We start from the raw sequence: 20430 nt of genomic DNA, 5'->3' as shown, positions 1-20430 counted from the left end.
CTTTTTTGAGAAAAAAACCACCAATTTGACACTCGCCTGGTCCAGGCCAGGTCCAAGAGCATGTTCACTTTTCATGTGAGATGCTTCAAATCCACAGATTTGACTGGTTTTAAACCAATGTGTTTTGAGGAATCCCAGAACTACGTTGAGATCCCACAGTGCCACTGGAGGCACAAAAGGGGGTTGTATATGCAATACTCCCTTGACAAACTTCTGGACTTCAGGAACTGAAGCCAATTCTTTCTGGAAGAAAAATCGACAGGGCCGAAATTTGAACCTTAATGGACCCCAATTTGAGGCCCATAGACACTCCTGTTTGCAAGAAATGCAGGAATCGACCGAGTTGAAATTTCTTCGTGGGGCCTTCCTGGCCTCACACCACGCAACATATTTTCGCCACATGTGGTGATAATGTTGTGCGGTCACCTCCTTTCTGGCTTTGACCAGGGTAGGAATGACCTCTTCCTGAATGCCTTTTCCCTTAGGATCCGGCGTTCCACCGCCATGCCGTCAAACGCAGCTGCGGTAAGTCTTGGAACAGACATGGTACTTGCTGAAACAAGTCCCTTCTTAGCGGCAGAGGCCATAAGTCCTCTGTGAGCATCTCTTGAAGTTCCGGGTACCAAGTCCTTCTTGGCCAATCCGGAGCCATGAGTATAGTTCTTACTCCTCTACGTCTTATAATTCTCAGTACCTTAGGTATGAAAAGCAGAGGATGGAACACATACACCGACTGGTACACCCACGTTGTTACCAGACCGTCCACAGCTATTGCCTGAGGGTCTCTTAACCTGGCGCAATACCTGTCCCGTTTTTTGTTCAGACGGGACGCCATCATGTCCACCTTTGGTAATTCCCAACGGTTTACAATTATGTGGAAAACTTCCCCATGAAGTTCCTACTCTGCCGGGTGGAGGTCGTGGCTACTGAGGAAGTCTGCTTCCCAGTTTCCATTCCCGGAATGAAACACTGCTGACAGTGCTATCACATGATTTTCCGCCCAGCGAAAAGTCCTTGCAGTTTTTGCCACTGCCCTCCTGCTTCTTGTGCCGCCCTGTCTATTTACGTGGGCGACTGCCGTGATGTTTTATCCCACTGGATCAATACCGGCTGACCTTGAAGCAGAGGTCTTGCTAAGCTTAGAGCATTATAAATTTACCCTTAGCTATATTTATGTGGAGAAAAATCTCCAGACTTGATCACACTCCCTGGAAATTTTTTCCTTGTGTGACTGCTCCCCAGCCTCTCGGGCTGGCCTCCGTGGTCACCAACATCCAAAACTGAATGCCGAATCTGCGGCCCTCTAGAAGATGAGCACTCTGTAACCACCACAGGAGAGACACCCTTGTCCTTGGATATAGGGTTATCCGCTGATGCATCTGAAGATGCGATCCGGACCATTTGTCCAGCAGATCCCACTGAAAAGTTCTTGCATGAAATCTGCCGACTGGAATTGCTTCGAAGGAAGTCACCATTTTTTTTACCATGGCCCTTGTGCAATGATGCACTGATTTTAGGAGGTTCCTGACTAGCTCGGATAACTCCCTGGCTTTCTCTTCCGGGAGAAACACCTTTTTCTGGACTGTGTCCAGAATCATCCCTAAGCACAGGAGACTTGTTGTCGGGATCAGCTGCGATTTTGGAATATTTAGAATCCACCCCTGCTGTTGTAACAGTATCCGAGATAGTGCTACTCCGACCTCCAACTGTTCCCTGGACTTTGCCCTTATCAGGAGATCGTCCAAGTAAGGGATAATTAAGACGCCTTTTCTTCGAAGAAGAACCATCATTTCGGCCATTACCTTGGTAAAGACCCGGGGTGCCGTAGACAATCCAAACGGCAGCGTCTGAAACTGATAGTGATAGTTCTGTACCACGAACCTGAGGTACCCTTAGTGATAAGGGCAAATTTGGGACATGGATCCCGGTTCGTTATCACTGCTCTGAGTGACTCCATCTTGATTTGAACCTTTGTAAGTGTTCAAATTTTTTTAAATTTAGAATAAGTCTCACCTAGCCTTCTGGCTTCAGTACCACAATATAGTGTGGAATAATACCCCTTTTCTTGTTGTAGGAGGGGTAATTTAATTATCACCTGCTGGGAATACAGCTCGTGAATTTTTTCCCATACTGCCTCCTTGTCGGAGGGAGACCTTGGTAAAGCAGACTTCAGGAGCCTGCGCAGGGGAAACGTCTCGACATTCCAAACTGTACCCCTGGGATACTACTTGTAGGATCCAGGGGTCCTGTACGGTCTCAGCGTCATGCTGAGAGCTTGTCAGAAGCGGTGGAAACGCTTCTGTTCCTGGGAATGGGCTGCCTGCTGCAGTCTTCTTCCCTTTCCTCTATCCCTGGGCAGATATGACTCTTATAGGGACGAAAGGACTGAAGCTGAAAAGACGGTGTCTTTTTCTGCAGAGATGTGACTTAGGGTAAAAACGGTGGATTTTCCAGCAGTTGCCGTGGCCACCAGGTCCGATGGACCGACCCCAAATAACTCCTCTTCCTTTATACGGCAATACACCTTTGTGCCGTTTGGAATCTGCATCACCTGACCACTGTCGTGTCCATAAACATCTTCTGGTAGATATGGACATCGCACTTACTCTTGATGCCAGAGTGCAAATATCCCTCTGTGCATCTCGCATATATAGAAATACATCCTTTAAATGCTCTATAGTCAATAAAATACTGTCCCTGTCAAGGGTATCAATATTTTTAGTCAGGGAATCCGACCAAGCCACCCCAGCTCTGCACATCCAGGCTGAGGCGATCGCTGGTCGCAGTATAACACCAGTATGTGTGTATATACTTTATGATATTTTCCAGCCTCCTGTCAGCTGGCTCCTTGAGGACGGCCCTATCTATAGACGGTACCGCCACTTGTTTTGATAAGCGTGTGAGCGCCTTATCCACCCTAAGGGGTGTTTCCCAACGCGCCCTAACTTCTGGCGGGAAAGGGTATACCGCCCATATTTTCTATCGGGGGGAACCCACGCATCATCACACACTTCATTTAATTTATCTGATTCAGGAAAAACTACGGTAGTTTTTTCACATCCCACATAATACCCTCTTTTGTGGTACTTGTAGTATCAGAAATATGTAACACCTCCTTCATTGCCCTTAACGTGTGGCCCTAATAAGGAATACGTTTATTCACCGTCGACACTGGATTCAGTGTCCCTGTCTGTGTCTGTGTCGACCGACTAAAGTAAACGGGCGTTTTAAAACCCCTGACGGTGTTTTTGAGACGTCTGGACCGGTACTAATTGTTTGTCGGCCGTCTCATTTCGTCAACCGACCTTGGCGCGTGTTGACATTATCACGTTATTCCCTAAATAAGCCATCCATTCCGGTGTCGACTCCCTAGAGAGTGACATCACCATTACAGGCAATTGCTCCGCCTCCTCACCAACATCGTCCTCATACATGTCGACACACACGTACCGACACACAGCACACACACAGGGAATGCTCTGATAGAGGACAGGACCTACTAGCCCTTTGGGGAGACAGAGGGAGAGTTTGCCAGCACACACCAAAAACGCTATAATTATATAGGGACAACCTTATATAAGTGTTTTCCCTTATAGCATCTTTTTTATATATTTCTAACGCCAAATTAGTGCCCCCCCTCTCTGTTTTAACCCTGTTTCTGTAGTGCAGTGCAGGGGAGAGCCTGGGAGCCTTCCCTCCAGCCTTTCTGTGAGGGAAAATGGCGCTGTGTGCTGAGGAGATAGGCCCCGCCCCTTTTTCGGCGGCCTCGTCTCCCGCTCTTAACGGATTCTGGCAGGGGTTAAATATCTCCATATAGCCCCCGGAGGCTATATGTGAGGTATTTTTAGCCAAAAAAGTTTTTCATTTGCCTCCCAGGGCGCCCCCCTCCCAGCGCCCTGCACCCTCAGTGACTGCCGTGTGAAGTGTGCTGAGAGGAAAATGGCGCACAGCTGCAGTGCTGTGCGCTACCTTAAGAAGACTGAGGAGTCTTCTGCCGCTGATTCTGGACCTCTTCTCGTTTCAGCATCTGCAAGGGGGCCGGCGGCGAGGCTCCGGTGACCATCCAGGCTGTACCTGTGATCGTCCCTCTGGAGCTAATGTCCAGTAGCCAAGAAGCCAATCCATCCTGCACGCAGGTGAGTTCACTTCTTCTCCCCTAAGTCCCTCGTTGCAGTGATCCTGTTGCCAGCAGGACTCACTGTAAAATAAAAAACCTAAGCTAAACTTTTCTAAGCAGCTCTTTAGGAGAGCCACCTAGATTGCACCCTTCTCGGCCGGGCACAAAAATCTAACTGAGGCTTGGAGGAGGGTCATAGGGGGAGGAGCCAGTGCACACCACCTGATCCTAAAGCTTTACTTTTTGTGCCCTGTCTCCTGCGGAGCCGCTATTCCCCCCATGGTCCTTTCAGGAACCCCAGCATCCACTAGGACGATAGAGAAAGTAGAATAAATAATAAATAAGTACATTTAAAACTCTATTTTGGCATAAAATAAGAATTTACTTACCGATAATTCTATTTCTCATAGTCCGTAGTGGATGCTGGGGACTCCGTCAGGACCATGGGGAATAGCGGGCTCCGCAGGAGACAGGGCACATCTAAAAAAGCTTTTAGGTCACATGGTGCGTACTGGCTCCTCCCCCTATGACCCTCCTCCAAGCCTCAGTTAGGTACTGTGCCCGGACGAGCGTACACAATAAGGAAGGATCTTGAATCCCGGGTAAGACTCATACCAGCCACACCAATCACACCATACAACTTGTGATCTGAACCCAGTTAACAGTATGATAACAAAACGAAGTAGCCTCTAAAAAGATGGCTCACAACAATAATAACCCGATTTTTGTAACAATAACTATGTACAAGTATTGCAGACAATCCGCACTTGGGATGGGCGCCCAGCATCCACTACGGACTATGAGAAATAGAATTATCGGTAAGTAAATTCTTATTTTCTCTAACGTCCTAGTGGATGCTGGGGACTCCGTCAGGACCATGGGGATTATACCAAAGCTCCCAAACGGGCGGGAGAGTGCGGATGACTCTGCAGCACCGAATGAGAAAACTCCAGGTCCTCTGTAGCCAGAGTATCAAATTTGTAAAATTTTACAAACGTGTTCTCCCCTGACCACGTAGCTGCTCGGCAAAGTTGTAATGCCGAGACTCCTCGGGCAGCCGCCCAAGATGAGCCCACCTTCCTTGTGGAGTGGGCCTTTACAGATTTAGGCTGTGGCACGCCTGCCACAGAATGTGCAAGTTGGATTGTGCTACAGATCCAACGTGCAATCGTCTGTTTAGACGCAGGAGCACCCATCTTGTTGGGTGCATACAATGTAAACAACGAGTCAGTTTTTCTGACTCCAGCTGTCCTTGAAATATATATTTTTAATGCTCTGACAACGTCCAGTAACTTGGAGTCCTCCAAGTCGCTAGTAGCCGCAGGCACCACAATAGGCTGGTTTAAGTGAAATGCCGAAACCACCTTAGGGAGAAATTGAGGACGCGTCCTCAATTCTGCCCTGTCCGAATGGAATATCAGATATGGGCTCTTGTATGACAAAGCTGCCAACTCTGAAACTCTCCTGGCAGAAGCCAGGGCCAACAGCATGGTTACCTTCCATGTAAGGTATTTTAATTCTACCGATTTTAACGGCTCAAACCAATGAGATTTGAGAAAATTTAGAACCACGTTCAAATCCCACGGTGCCACTGGAGGCACTATTGGGGGTTGTATATGTAGTACACCTTTGACAAAAGTTTGTACTTCAGGCACTGACGCCAATTCCTTCTGGAAGAAAATTGATAAGGCCGAAATTTGAACTTTAATAGACCCCAATTTTAGGCCCATAGACAATCCTGCTTGCAGGAAATGTAAGAATCGACCCAATTGAAATTCTTCCGTTGGAGCCTTCTTGGCCTCACACCACGCAACATATTTTCGCCAAATGCGGTGATAATGTTGTACAGTCACTTCCTTCCTAGCCTTAATCAAGGTAGGAATAACTTCCTCTGGAATGCCCTTTTCTTTTAGAATCCGGCGTTCAACCGCCATGCCGTCAAACGCAGACGCAGTAAGTCTTGGAACATACAAGGTCCCTGCTGAAGCAGATCCCTTCTCAGAGGTAGAGGCCACGGATCCTCCGTGAGCATCTCTTGAAGTTCCGGATACCAAGTTCTCCTTGGCCAGTCCGGAGCCACCAGTATCGTTCTTACTCCTCTTTTCCGTATAATTCTCAGCACCTTTGGTATGAGAGGCAGAGGAGGGAACACATACACTGATTGGTACACCCACGGTGTTACCAGAGCGTCCACAGCTATTGCCTGAGGGTCTCTTGACCTGGCGCAATACCTGTCCAATTTTTTGTTGAGGCGAGACGCCATCATGTCTACCTTTGGTTTTTCCCAACGGTTCACAATCATGTGGAAAACTTCTGGATGAAGTCCCCACTCTCCCGGGTGAAGGTCGTGTCTGCTGAGGAAATCTGCTTCCCAGTTGTCCACTCCCGGGATGAACACTGCTGACAGTGCTATGACATGATTCTCCGCCCAGCGCAGAATCCTTGCCGCTTCTGCCATTGCACTCCTGCTTCTCGTGCCGCCTTGTCGGTTTACGTGGGCGACTGCCGTGATGTTGTCGGACTGGATCAACACCGGCTGACCCTGAAGCAGCGGTTTTGCCAGACTTAGAGCATTGTAGATCGCTCTTAGCTCCAGTATATTTATGTGAAGAGACGTCTCCAGGCTTGACCACACGCCCTGGAAATTTCTTCCCTTTGTGACTGCTCCCCAACCTCGTAGGCTGGCATCCGTAGTCACCAGGACCCAGTCCTGTATGCCGAATCTGCGGCCCACTAACAGATGGGCAGTCTGCAGCCACCACAGGAGAGACAACCTTGTTCTTGGTGACAGTGCTATCCGCTGATGCATGTGCAGATGCGATCCGGACCATTTGTCCAGCAGATCCCACTGAAATGTCCGTGCATGGAATCTGCCGAATGGAATCGCTTCGTACGAAGCCACCATCTTTCCCAGGACTCTTGTGCATTGATGTACTGACACCGTTCCTGGTTTTAGGAGGTTCCTGACAAGTTCGGATAACTCCCTTGCTTTTTCCTCCGGGAGAAACACCTTTTTCTGAACCGTGTCCAGAATCATTCCCAGGAACAGCAGACGAGTTGTCGGGGTCAATTGAGATTTTGGAAGATTCAGAATCCACCCGTGTTGCTGGAGCACTACCTGGGTTAGTGCTACACCGACTTCCAGCTGTTCTCTGGACTTTGCCCTTATCAGGAGATCGTCCAAGTAAGGGATAATTAATACGCCTTTTCTTCGTAGAAGAACCATCATTTCGGTCATTACCTTGGTAAAGACCCGAGGGGCCGTAGACAAACCAAACGGCATCGTTTGAAACTGATAATGACAGTCTTGTATCACGAACCTGAGATACCCTTGGTGTGAGGGGTAAATTGGGACATGCAGATAAGCATCCTTTATGTCCAGGGACACCATGAAGTCCCCGTCTTCCAGATTCGCTATCACTGCTCTGAGTGACTCCATTTTGAACTTGAATTTCTGTATGTACAGGTTCAAGGATTTCAGATTTAGAATAGGTCTTACCGAACCGTCCGGCTTCGGTACCACAAATAGTGTGGAATAATACCCCTTTCCCTGTTGTAGGAGGGGTACCTTGACTATCACCTGCTGAGAATACAGCTTGTGAATGGCTTCCAAAACCGACGTCCTTTCTGAGGGAGACGTTGGTAAAGCAGACTTTAGGAACCGGCGAGGGGGAAACCTTTCGAACTCCAGCATGTAACCCTGAGATATTATCTGCAGGACCCACGGGTCCACTTGTGAGTGAGCCCATTGATTGCTGAAAATCTTGAGTCGACCCCCCACCGTTCCTGAGTCCGCTTGTAAAGCCCCAGCGTCATGCTGATGGCTTTGTAGAAGCCGGGGCGGGCTTCTGTTCCTGGGCAGGGGCTGCGTGCTGCCCTTTCTTACCCTTTCCTCTGCCTCTCGGCAGATAAGACTGTCCTTTTGGTCGCTTTTTATAGGAGCGAAAGGACTGCGGCTGAAAAGACGGTGTCTTTTTCTGTTGTGAAGGGGTCTGAGGTAAAAAGGTGGATTTGCCGGCAGTTGCCGTGGTCACCAGGTCCGAAAGACCGACCCCAAACAATTCCTCTCCTTTATATGGCAATACTTCCATATGCCTCTTGGAATCCGCATCACCTGACCACTGTCGCGTCCATAAACTTCTTCTAGCAGATATGGACATCGCGCTTACTCTTGATGCTAGAGTACAAACATCCCTCTGAGCATCTCGCATATAAAGAAAAGCATCCTTTAATTGCTCTAGAGTCAATAAAATACTGTCCCTATCCAGGGTCTCAATATTTTCAGTCAGAGAATCCAACCACACTACCCCAGCACTGCACATCCAGGCTGAGGCTATTGCCGGTCGCAGTATAACACCCGTATGTGTGTATATACTCTTCAGTGTAGTTTCCAGCCTCCTATCTGCTGGATCCTTGAGGGCGGCCGTATCAGGAGACGGCAACGCCACTTGCTTTGATAAACGTGTGAGCGCCTTATCCACCTTAGGGGGTGATTCCCAGCGCGCCCTAACCTCTGGTGGGAAAGGGTATAATGCCAACAACTTCTTTGAAATTAGCATTTTTCTATCGGGGGTAACCCACGCTTCATCACACACATCATTCAATTCCTCTGATTCTGGGAAAAATACAGGTAGTTTTTTCACCCCCCACATAATACCCCTTTTTGAGGTACCAGTAGTATCAGAGAGCTGCAAAGCCTCCTTCATTGCCGTGATCATATAACGTGTGGCCCTATTGGAAAATACGTTTACTTCCTCACCGTCGACACTAGATTCATCTGTGTCGGTACCCGTGTCGACTGACTGAGGTAAGGGACGTTTTACAGCCCCTGACGGTGTCTGAGATGCCTGAACCGGTACTAACTGGTTTGCCGGGCGTCTCATTTCGTCAACTGACTTTTGTAATGTGCTGACATTATCACGTAATTCCATAACCAAAGCCATCCATTCCGGTGTCGACTCCCTAGGGGGTGACATTACCATCATCGGCAATTGCTCTGCCTCCACACCAACTTCGTCCTCATACATGTCGACACACACGTACCGACACACACAGCAGCCACACAGTGAATGCTCTATTGAAGACAGGACCCTCCTAGCCCTTTGGGGAGACAGAGGGAGAGTTTGCCAGCACACACCAAAAGCGCTATACAGTATATAACAACCCTAGAAGGTGTTGTTTTTATATATGCGCTCTCAATATATATTTATATCGCCAATTTATGCCCCCCCTCTCTTTGTTACCCTGTTTCTGTAGTGCAGTGCAGGGGAGAGTCGTGGGAGCCTTCCTCACCAGCGGAGCCGTGCAGGAAAATGGCGCCGAGTGCTGAGGAGAATAAGCTCCGCCCCTTTTCCGGCGGGCTTTTCTCCCGGTTTTTCTAATAAACTGGCCTGGGTTAAATACACACATATAGCCTTAATGGCTATATGTGATGTATTTATTTGCCTCTAAGGTACTCTATATTGCTGCCCAGGGCGCCCCCAGCAGCGCCCTGCACCCTCCGTGACCGAGATCCGTGAGCCGTGTAGCAACAATGGCGCACAGCTGCAGTGCTGTGCGCTACCTCTATGAAGACTGAAGTCTTCTGCCGCCTGTTTCCGGACCTCCGTTCTGCCGTTCTTCAGCGTCTGTAAGGGGGATCGGCGGCGCGGCTCCGGGACGAACCCCAGGCTGACCTGTGTTCCGACTCCCTCTGGAGCTCAGTGTCCAGTAGCCTAAGACTTCAATCCTCCTGCAGGCAGGTGAGTTGCAAGTCTCTCCCCTAAGTCCCTCGTTGCAGTGCTCCTGTCGCCAGCAGGAGACACTGATTAGAAACCTAAAAAAAAACTTTTCTAACTAGCTCTTTAAGAGAGCCACCTAGATTGCACCCTCTCGGACGGGCACAAAAACCTAACTGAGGCTTGGAGGAGGGTCATAGGGGGAGGAGCCAGTACGCACCATGTGACCTAAAAGCTTTTTTAGATGTGCCCTGTCTCCTGCGGAGCCCGCTATTCCCCATGGTCCTGACGGAGTCCCCAGCATCCACTAGGACGTTAGAGAAATAATATTACGTAGTGAAGAGTGGTAGAGATTAGGCTAAAAGTCAAAGAACCGATTACAAACTACATTTGCATATTTATTGTTACAGACCTTTTGCAGGTGCTTTCTGTGCTGGCAGCCTTGGTTTTACTTTGAGATCTATAGCTGCAGACACAAGCTATATATGTCATGCTTCTAGGGGCAATGCTCACCTGGCATGTTATAGTGATCACAAGCTAACGTTTCCGTACTCCTGCTTCTACAGTGACTTCTACTTTCTTTGACAATTTACGTGTGATACCACCATTGTCCTGTCTGCTGCCTGAACTGACTTATTGCCTATAACCTCAACTCTGAGTGTTTCCTTCACCACTTTATCTTTGTAACCTCAACGCTTTTTCATATGTAATGCAGACTGCCCACCCACAAGAATCCTATTTTGTACCGTATTGATTTCAATTCACTGCCGCTTTTACCACTGCTGCACCTGACTGAGCAGTGATTTCCTAGCTGTACTTTTTACAGTATACTGCACCAATCATACAGCTGTGCTTTTCCCATTGCTCCTGCTAGACTTTCTGCTCTTTACTGACAAAAGAGCTTTCTGCTCTTTACAGTCTTTGTTATGTCCAGCAAATGAACTATCTACAGGGTCTGCAGGATTCGTACTTCACCTTCCCTCACTTCGATGTTTCCTTGGAATGGTATATCATACCTCCCAACTTTGTCCTGGCTGGAAGAGGGATACACGCGCGCTCCCGAAAAGGGGGAGTGAACTATGAAAAAGGGAGTGTGGATTCGCGGGAGGACCCGCGATCGCGAGCCACGCCCCCGTTTTGATCACTGAGGGGGCATGCCCAGCGCTGTGAGCCGCTGGCATGCCCCCTCTCCCTCTGACTCCAGTGAATAGACGCACAGCGTCTATTCACCGCTGCTCTGCTAAGCAGGGCAGCGAGAGACAGAGCCTCCCAACTGCCCCCCCCCCCCCACTTCGGGACACTGCGGGCCGCTGGTGGGACAGCCCCCAAAAAACGTGACAGTCCTGCGAAAATCGGGACAGTTGGGAGGTATGGTATATACAATATAAATTTGTTAGGACAGACCCCACACAGGAGTTTAGAACTTTATGCAATTGTGAAAATGGTGTATAGGATCACAACAGAATGTTATTAAGGCAAGGAATACCTAGCGATTGGCTAGTTAATTCATATTAGTTTGTGAATATTGTGTATTTCCTGTGCCGCAGAGCACTAGGGAAACAAAAACAGACTCCTGTCTTGGGTGCTCTTAATGTATTAAGTATGTAGTAAAATATAACTTTTAATATTCAACGTATGAAACATTGATAGGTACATTAATATGGACAGTAGTGTACATTACCACAGAGTATAATAGTTTAGCTGTGTGCTCCTTCCATCAAGATTCATCAAGGTGAAAAATATACATACAATTCCAAAGCATTGTGGAAACACATATATATATATATATATATATTATACATTAGACATACACACATTTGTCATACATTATGTTCAAAGACACCTGTATTATATATATGTCCGTTATGACAACATTTTGTTTTCCTGTCTGATAGCACAGGTTACAGTCCATCTTGTTTTGAATAATTAATAACGAGTCAACATACACATACCGTAGACTTCTTGTAATATTTTTTCATTTAAAGTTATTTTTTTAATACATACATAACACATTAAGAGTACCACAAACAAGAGTCTGCTTTTGTTTCCAAAGTGCTCTGCGGCACAAGAAACACACAATATACTCATAATGGTACATGCAGGTCAGACTATGGCATTACTAATATTCCATTCTGCAAAACAACACATTATACGTTGCCATTGCTTTGAGGCTAAGTTTTAGGGACAAACAAGTACCAGCAGTGTTCAATTGGAATGGATGTTGCTATAGGTAAAATAATCTTATAGATTGTTTCTGATAACTTATGTAGAGATTTGTGAAATTAATTTTAATACTTTAGAATGTGATCTTTACAATGATTTTTTACAGTGCTTAGATTACAAGATTTGTTCTTTAAAAGTTTACAAAAAAACAATTGTACTCATCTGTATTCACAGAAGAAAATTTGTGCAGCACAAAGTACAGTACCTTCATTCTGCACTAGTGCACCTTGATAGATACTATGTACTGTAAATAGAGCATACCTCCAGTATTTGGGAATGGACAGCTGGGATATTGGTGCATAGCTTTGCATCACACTCCCATTGTTTGCCTCCCAGGGTTAGTAGTAGTGTATCACATCTCCACAGCTCGTCACCATGGGAACATGCCCAAGGGTACAAGAGCTACTGCGCTGCCCCCAGCCTCTCTCTACACTGTATAGATATGTGTGGCATCCATTCATTGCTGCTTTTCTAGAGTAGTAGGCAGTAGAGTAACTGTCCAACCTTACCTAGCCCCACCCCCGAGAAACACTAAGAAAAGTGGGTTAGGGCTAAGTGAAAGTGTATGAAAAGGGAGACTGTCCTGCTAAAATCGAGATGGTTTGGAGGTTTGATAGTCGATTTGTCTAAAATAGTGTTCAGGATAGCCTTAAGGGCCCCATACACTACAGCGATATGTCTGATGGCTGAAGTCGGAGGTGATTTCCCTTGAACTCTCCCAGGAGCTTCCAGGGAGTGGTTCCATATGATTTGGTACATGTGTGACTTTATTTGCATGTGATATATCGTATGTGATATGTCACGCGGCGACATATATCATGCGATTTATCGCAATGCAGTCACATGTACCGTAAGATATATATGATGGGCTGGATTAGGGTGCTAGGGGGGCTGGGACAAATAGGCATATAAATAGCAGCAGCCATTTTAGCCATGTGCACACTGCTGCTCTGTGAATAGTGAGGCTGGTTTATACCTTCTGAACATTCCTCATTGCTACCGTGCTTTGCTTTGTTTTTTCTGAACAAAGTGTTCTTTATCCTGTTCTGTGATGGATTCCTACAGGTATCAATGTCGCTCCTGACCGAGATTAGGGATAATAACCCTGAAGATTATCGCAACTACCTGCGAATGGATGACAATACCTTCCAGGAGTTGCTTGGCCTTGTGACTCCCTACATTGAGAGACAGGACACCAAGATGTGGAGAGCAATCCCTGCTGAGGAGAAGCTGACTGCTACTCTGAGGTTCCTGACTATAGATCGGTCGTTGGAGGACCTGAAGTTCGGGACCCTCATCTCCCCCCAGGCTTTGGGTCGGATAATCCCTGACACCTGCAAGGCCATTGTGAAGGTGCTGCAGGACCAGTATTTAAAGGTAAATAAAATACACACCACACCTGTTACTTTTAAACGGTTTATAGAAAAACGTTTTTTTTTCTTTTAAACAACTGTGCAAAACCTATGCAATGATTTGCCAATATGGCACATATAAATATAAAACATGACATCACAATTTGGATATATATGTAATAAAATAATTAAAATGATTAAATAACAGTTTATTTTAATTTGAATTCCCAATAAATATGGTGCGGTACTTTCACTCCTAAAATGGGTGGATGCTGCCATGAGCGGCGGCTGTGACTTCCTCCGGCTACGCTGCCCGCTGCTCTCCCCCGTCTGCCCGCGGCCTCCCCCCTGTCTCCTCCTCTCCCCCGTCTCTGCTCCCGCATCATAGCCGCCGCTCACGGCAGCGTCCACCCGGCTCCAGCAAGCGAGGTCTCGCTTGCTGGAGCCGGGTAGATGCTGCTGTGAGCGGCGGCTATGACACATCCTCTGGCGCTGCTCTCCCCCATCTGCCCGCAGCTCTCCCCGTCTCTGCTCTCACATCTCACTTCGACTTTTTTTTTAAAGTCGAATTGAGATGATCGAAAAGGGGGCCAAAACCGACACAAGCACGTGGATCGGCAGTTATTCCCCCGATCCACGTGCTTTTCGACAAGTTGAATTCCTCGACTTGTCGAATAATTTGGGGTTAGATTGAATAGGTCAGAACCCCTTCTGACCTAAAAAAGTTTGGTTAATATATGGTTTTAAAATAAAGTTGTTGTTTTTCTTTTTCACAATGGTTTTACTTAACAAAAACCAATTGCGCTTAGTATATAGCCTAAAACATGCTTTTAATCAATTTCTTAATTCCATATATGTTCCAAGGGAATTTTCTCCACGGTGCTGGTTTTGTTGTTGTTTGACACCTGTAAGTATACCCTCACACCAAGAAATCACCCGAAAAAGAAATGGCCAATGGCCTAATTAGATATGATACCAAGACTTTTTATTAAAAGGCTTGCATATACAATTAAAATTACATCACAATACAGCTCAGGAAATCCGTCAACAGTTGGAACAATCACCTTCACCTTTGCAGGTGTGAGCTCAAGAAGGTGTAGTGGTGAACTAAACAGAAGACCGTAACTGATTTGACCCAACACGTTTCGTCAAGATAACTTCAGGGGTTTGCATATGGTAGCACAAAGGAAAAAAAAACCTTCACAAATGAAGGCATCCATATTCAATGTATGGGGGTCATTCCGAGTTGTTCGCTCGTTGCCGATTTTCGCAACGGAGCGATTAAGGCAAAAATGCGCATGCGCATGGTACGCAGTGCGCATGCGCTAAGTATTTTAGCACAAAACTTAGTAGATTTACTCACGTCCGTATGAAGAATTTTCATTGTTGAAGTGATCGGAGTGTGATTGACAGGAAGTGGGTGTTTCTGGGCGGAAACTGACCGTTTTCTGGGAGTGTGCGGAAAAACGCAGGCGTGCCAGGATAAAACGCAGGAGTGGCAGGAGAAACGGGGGAGTGGCTGGCCGAACGCAGGGAGTGTTTGTGACGTCAAACCAGGAACGAAACGGGCTGAGCAGATCGCAATGTAGGAGTAAGTCTCGAGCTACTCAGAAACTGCTAAGAAATTTCTATTCACAATTCTGCTAATCTTTCGTTCGCAATTCTGCTAAGCTAAGATACACTCCCAGAGGGCGGCAGCCTAGCGTGTGCAATGCTGCTAAAATTTGCTAGCGAGCGAACAACTCGGAATGACCCCCATCCATATTCAATGTATGAGTTAGAATTGATTGAGTCAATTGATCCACCCAAAAATGGTTATAGGGCAATGGAACCAAGCAACATAGAGCTTCCTCACATAAGTATTCGGCTCTTTATGCTGAGCCTGATTGTGGTTTCTGTATAAATATCTTTTCTGGACAGGGTCTTTCTATTTAGTCTGCAGCCTCCAGAACAGCCTCACACAGCAACCAGATTCAGAATGTAATCCTTTTAATAAAAAGTCTTGGTATCATATCTAATTAGGCCATTGGCCATTTCTTTTTCGGGTGATTTCTTGGTGTGAGGGTATACTTACAGGTGTCAAGCAACAACAAAAAAAGCACCGTGGAGAAAATTCCCTTGGAACATATATGGAATTAAGAAATTGAATACAAGCATGTTTTAGGCTATATACTAAGGGAAATTGGTTTTTGTTTTGTTGTAATTGTTTTATAAGAGTCCACTAACAGGGACTCCTTCCAAATTGCTGCTGGTGATCTGAGCGCAAGTTTAAGACATATTTTAACATTTGGTTTTACTTACGTTTAAAAATATACTTTCAAAATGTTTTGATATATGGTTCAATTTGGATAATATATGGTTTTAAAAACAGGATTTTGATACCTACCGGTAAATCCTTTTCTCCTAGAGGATGCTGGGGTCCACTTCATGACCATGGGGTATAGACGGTTCCGCAGGAGCCATGGGCACTCTTAAGGCTTTTCAATGGGTTTGAACTGGCTCCTCCCTCTATGCCCCTCCTCCAGACCTCAGTTATAGGAACTGTGCCCAGGGAGACGGACATTTCCAGGAAAGGATTTACTTTAATACTAATGGTGAAATACATACCAGCTCACACCTCAACCATGCCGCACAACATGGCATTCAACAGAACACACGCCAGGCATGAACCAATGACAGCAACATGCTGAAACGAATATAACACAACTTGTGTAACTCTAATATCAAAACTGCAGGTAAGGTACGCACTGGGACGGGCGCCCAGCATCCTCTACGGACTAGGAGAAAAGGATTTACCGGTAGGTATCAAAATCCTGTTTTCTCATACATCCTAGAGGATGCTGGGGTCCACTTCATGACCATGGGGTTTATACTAATGCTCCAGTACGGGTGGGAGAGTGCGGATGACCCTGCAGCACCGATTGACCGAACTTGAGGTCTTCATCGGCCAAGATGTCAAACTTGTAAAATTTTGGAAACGTGTTTGACCCCGACCAAGTAGCTGCTCGGCAAAGTTGCAATGCCGAGACCCCCCGGGCAGCCGCCAAGGATGAGCCCACCTTCCTAGTAGAATGGGCATTCACCGACGTCGGTAACGGCAATCCAGCCGTAGTATGAGCGTGCTGAATCGTACCTCTGATCCAACGCGCAATAGTCTGCTTGGAAGCAGGACACCCAATCTTGTTGGGAGCATACAGGACAAACAAAGACTCTGTTTTCCGTATTTGAGCTGTTCTAGCGACATAAATCTTCAAAGCCCTAACCACATCTAGAGACTTTGACTCAGTGAATGTGTCAGTAACCACTGGCACCACAATAGGTTGGTTTATGTGGAAAGATGAAACCACCTTTGGAAGAAAATGTGTTACGTTCACTATACTTGGTACTCCTGAAACTGGGCGGATGAGCCCCAAGTACAGGAACATAATGCTGGAGTGGGAACGGAGTTCCGCAGCAACCCCTACAGAAACCCTGACTCCGTTGTTCCACCTGCGTGGTCAGTCTGCACCTGTGAGACTTTGTTTGCTTGGGCCCACGGCTGCCGCGTTTGAAGGGCGGATTATGTCTGCCCAACTCCGATGCCCCCCGGTCTTAGATGGAGACAAGGCGTGAACTGAGACGGGGCGAGAACAAGGGGAACCTCTAACTAAACAGAAACCCGAGTTAGGGGCAACTATAGAACTCAAACAAAAGTATGTGCGGCTCAGCCGCCAAGACGAACTACAACAAAGGAAATGCTGACCACACGCCGACACAATACTGTTGTGTCCCGGCGATGACAGCATACGCAGAACCCTCTGCAGAAAATCCAAAGCAAATATAACAAGAAGCTACGGCCAAGGCCGTAAGGTGCGACAAAGCCGCTTCTCACAACACCGGTGCTAATACAGGAGGGTGAACGGGAACCCCAAGGCCGCAGGCACAGGCTCACAGGAATGGAAAGCTGGAAGGATTCCAGCAACAGGCCACAGGACACCAGGACTCAGGTTTACAGGATGAAAGGTTGACAGAATCACTGGGTTACAGGACAGGAATGCTCCAGGGCAGGAAGCAGCTCACAAGAAGCTCCAGACTCTGACAGAACCGAGTACACAGGATTCCAGTATTAGACAGGGCCAGGACACAGATGCAATACTGGACAAGCCACTAATCAGGAACATCCATGTATAACAACAAACGTCTATCACCAGCTCAGAACTGCATAGCTAGCTAGGTAATAAGGGAACACGCCCCAATCAGGATGACTAGAAGCCAGGCACAAGGTAATTGCACAAACACCTGCAGGTGAGAATTAACCCATAGAAAACAGGTTGCAATTACCCAGACTCACCACCGGCGGACAACAAGAGTCTTCTAAACAGGTACAGGGGAAATCCTGGCATGTAAACAGAACTATAATACAAAATACATAAACGGAAAGCAAACAGGAATGAACCACTCACTGCTTGTGGTTTATAACAGTACCCTCTCCTTAAGGGTGGACTCCGGACACCCCACAAAAGCCAAGGGGGACAGAAACAGGAGTACAACATAAAATACATAACCAAAATGCTAAACAGTGCCGTGGCTCATAACAAAATGTTGGCGAGTTCTCAACTCTGCCCTATCTTCATGGAAGATCAGGTAAGGGCTCTTGTGAGACAAGGACCCCAATTCAGACAACCGCTGTGAGGATGCCAATGCCAAAAGCATCACCACTTTCCAAGTGATAAACTTCAACTCTATCTCTTGTAGAGGCTCAAACCAATCCGATTGAAGGAACTGCAACACCACGTTAAGGTCCCATGGTGCCACTGGAGGCACAAATGGAGGCTGGATGTGTAGAACCCCTTTCACGAAGGTCTAAACCTCTGGAAGAGAGGCCAATTGTTTTTGGAAGAACACTGACAAGGCCGAAATCTGGACCTTGACTGACCCCAATCGGAGGCCCGCCTTCACACCAGCCTGCAGAAAATGGAGAAAACGTCCCAACTGAAACTCTTCCGTAGGAGCCTTCTTGGATTTACACCAAGACACATATTTTCTCCAAATACGGTGGTAATGTTTTGACGTTACTCTTTTCCTGGCCAGAATAAGGGTGGGGATGACTTCCTTGGGAATACCCTTTCGGGCTAGGATCCGGCGCTCAACAGCCATGCCGTCAAACGTATTCGTGGTAAGTCCTGATACACGCACGGCCCCTGCTGCAGCAGGTCCTCGCGAAGAGGAAGAGGCCGAGAATCTTCTATGAGCAACTCCTGAAGATCTGGGTACCAAGCCCTCCTTGGCCAGTCTGGGGCAATGAAGATTGCTCGAACTCTTGTTCTTCTTATGATCCTGAGAACTTTTGGGATCAGCGGAAGTGGAGGGAAGATATACACTGACCGGAATACCCACTTGGTCACTAGCGCATTCACTGCTATTGCTTGAGGGTCTCTCGACCTGGAACAATATTTCTGAAGCTTCTTGTTGAGACGAGATGCCATAATGTCTACTTGAGGAACTCCCCAAAGACTTGTCACCTATGCGAAGACTTCTGGGTGGAGGCCCCACTCTCCAGGATGGAGATCGTGTCTGCTGAGGAAGTCTGCTTCCCAGTTGTCTGCTCCCGGAATGAAAATTGCCGACAGAGTCTTTACATGTCTTTCTGCCCAGAGGAGGATCTTTGTCACCTCTGCCATTGCCGCTCTGCTTTTCGTTCCGCCCTGCCTGTTTATGTACGCGACTGCTGTTACATTGTCCAACTGGATCTGCACGGGATGATCTTGAAGAAAATGTACCGCTTGTTGAAGGCCGTTGGGGTACAGTGGCGGTGAAAACACATGGCCATTTGGGGGTTAAAATGACTTTGGGCCCACATAAATGAATAAAATGTGAACAATAATTTAGAGTACACTGGTGGTCAGTATGATTACATTCGTGGTCAGTGTGATTACATTGGTGGACAGTGTGCTAGGTGGACAGTGTGATTAACTTGGTGGACAGTGTGCTAGGCAGACAGTGATATTGGTGGTCAGTATGGATTAAATACATACCTTGGGGCAATGGCAATCCAATCAAATCCGATTGATGCGCTTTCCTTCTCCTGCGTCGTAGTGTGCTGCTGCTGCCGCTGATGGGAGTGTCCTGAGAATGCCAGTCAAACTTCCTACGATATATTACATGCGATATATCGTAGGCACAAAAGAAAACCCACACCTTTTTCCATACGATTCCATGCGATTACGATATATCATGAGTGCAACACTTGCGACCTAGGGGATCCGACACGACACTCACGTGAACACGCATCGTATCGTATCGGATGGAAAAGACATACGATTTGACACTTTTCAACCGATATATCGGACCGAAAGGTCGAAATTGCAGGAATTCTGCCATTATTGTTCTAGTGTATAGGGCTCTTTAATACCCTGTCCTTGTGTAAACTTCTGCTCATTTGCAAATATAAAAAAAAAAAATAGGCTCACTTGTCACGTTTCTATTGTACTGTGGAAAAGGTGCCTTACATTCCTATAAGCATACTACAGTACCAACTTGTTTTGCTTCCTAACATTAACTAACATTTCTTATTCAATAGCAGTACCATGTGTTCCACATAGAGTTCTTTTCTGTTTTAATTATATTGTTTGTTGTAAGTCCAACCCAAATGCTGGCGACATTTAAGGAAAGGTAATTAGCCAATACTCAAGAGATCTAGAATAGTGCAAAAATGAAGAGGAAAACTATAGTTTATGAAAAATGTAAGCAATTCACATCATTCTTCGTTTCCAACCCAAGTACTATATCAGCTCTTTATTTAAAGTAAAACACATAAACAAATGCAATTTTCGGTAATTTTACGGTTTGCATGATATTTAAAACGGATTTCTTAATAAACAAACAAAAAAAAACATTGATTAACTATGACCTATAACATACAAAGTAGTAATAGTTAATCAGTAACATAAAATATACTTAGACCACTGTGTATATCCCACTAGAGCAGGGGTCAGGGAACTTTTTTACCTTTTACCCCAAAATATATTTAGATACACCGACG

At 46.5% G+C, this 20430-nt stretch overlaps 1 protein-coding gene across 4 annotated transcripts in view; it reads right to left on the bottom strand.

The window, feature by feature from the left end:
- PCCA (propionyl-CoA carboxylase subunit alpha) overlaps window positions 1–20430 on the bottom strand; it is a 972421-nt gene that overhangs the window by 297796 nt on the left and 654195 nt on the right. The gene's annotated exons all lie outside the window — the stretch shown is intronic.

The sequence above is a fragment of the Pseudophryne corroboree genome, chromosome 2 (assembly GCF_028390025.1).
Source record: "Pseudophryne corroboree isolate aPseCor3 chromosome 2, aPseCor3.hap2, whole genome shotgun sequence".
NCBI lineage: Eukaryota > Metazoa > Chordata > Amphibia > Anura > Myobatrachidae > Pseudophryne > Pseudophryne corroboree.
The sequence above is the reverse complement of the archived record's forward strand: the minus strand, read 5'-3'. Positions and strand labels throughout refer to the sequence as shown.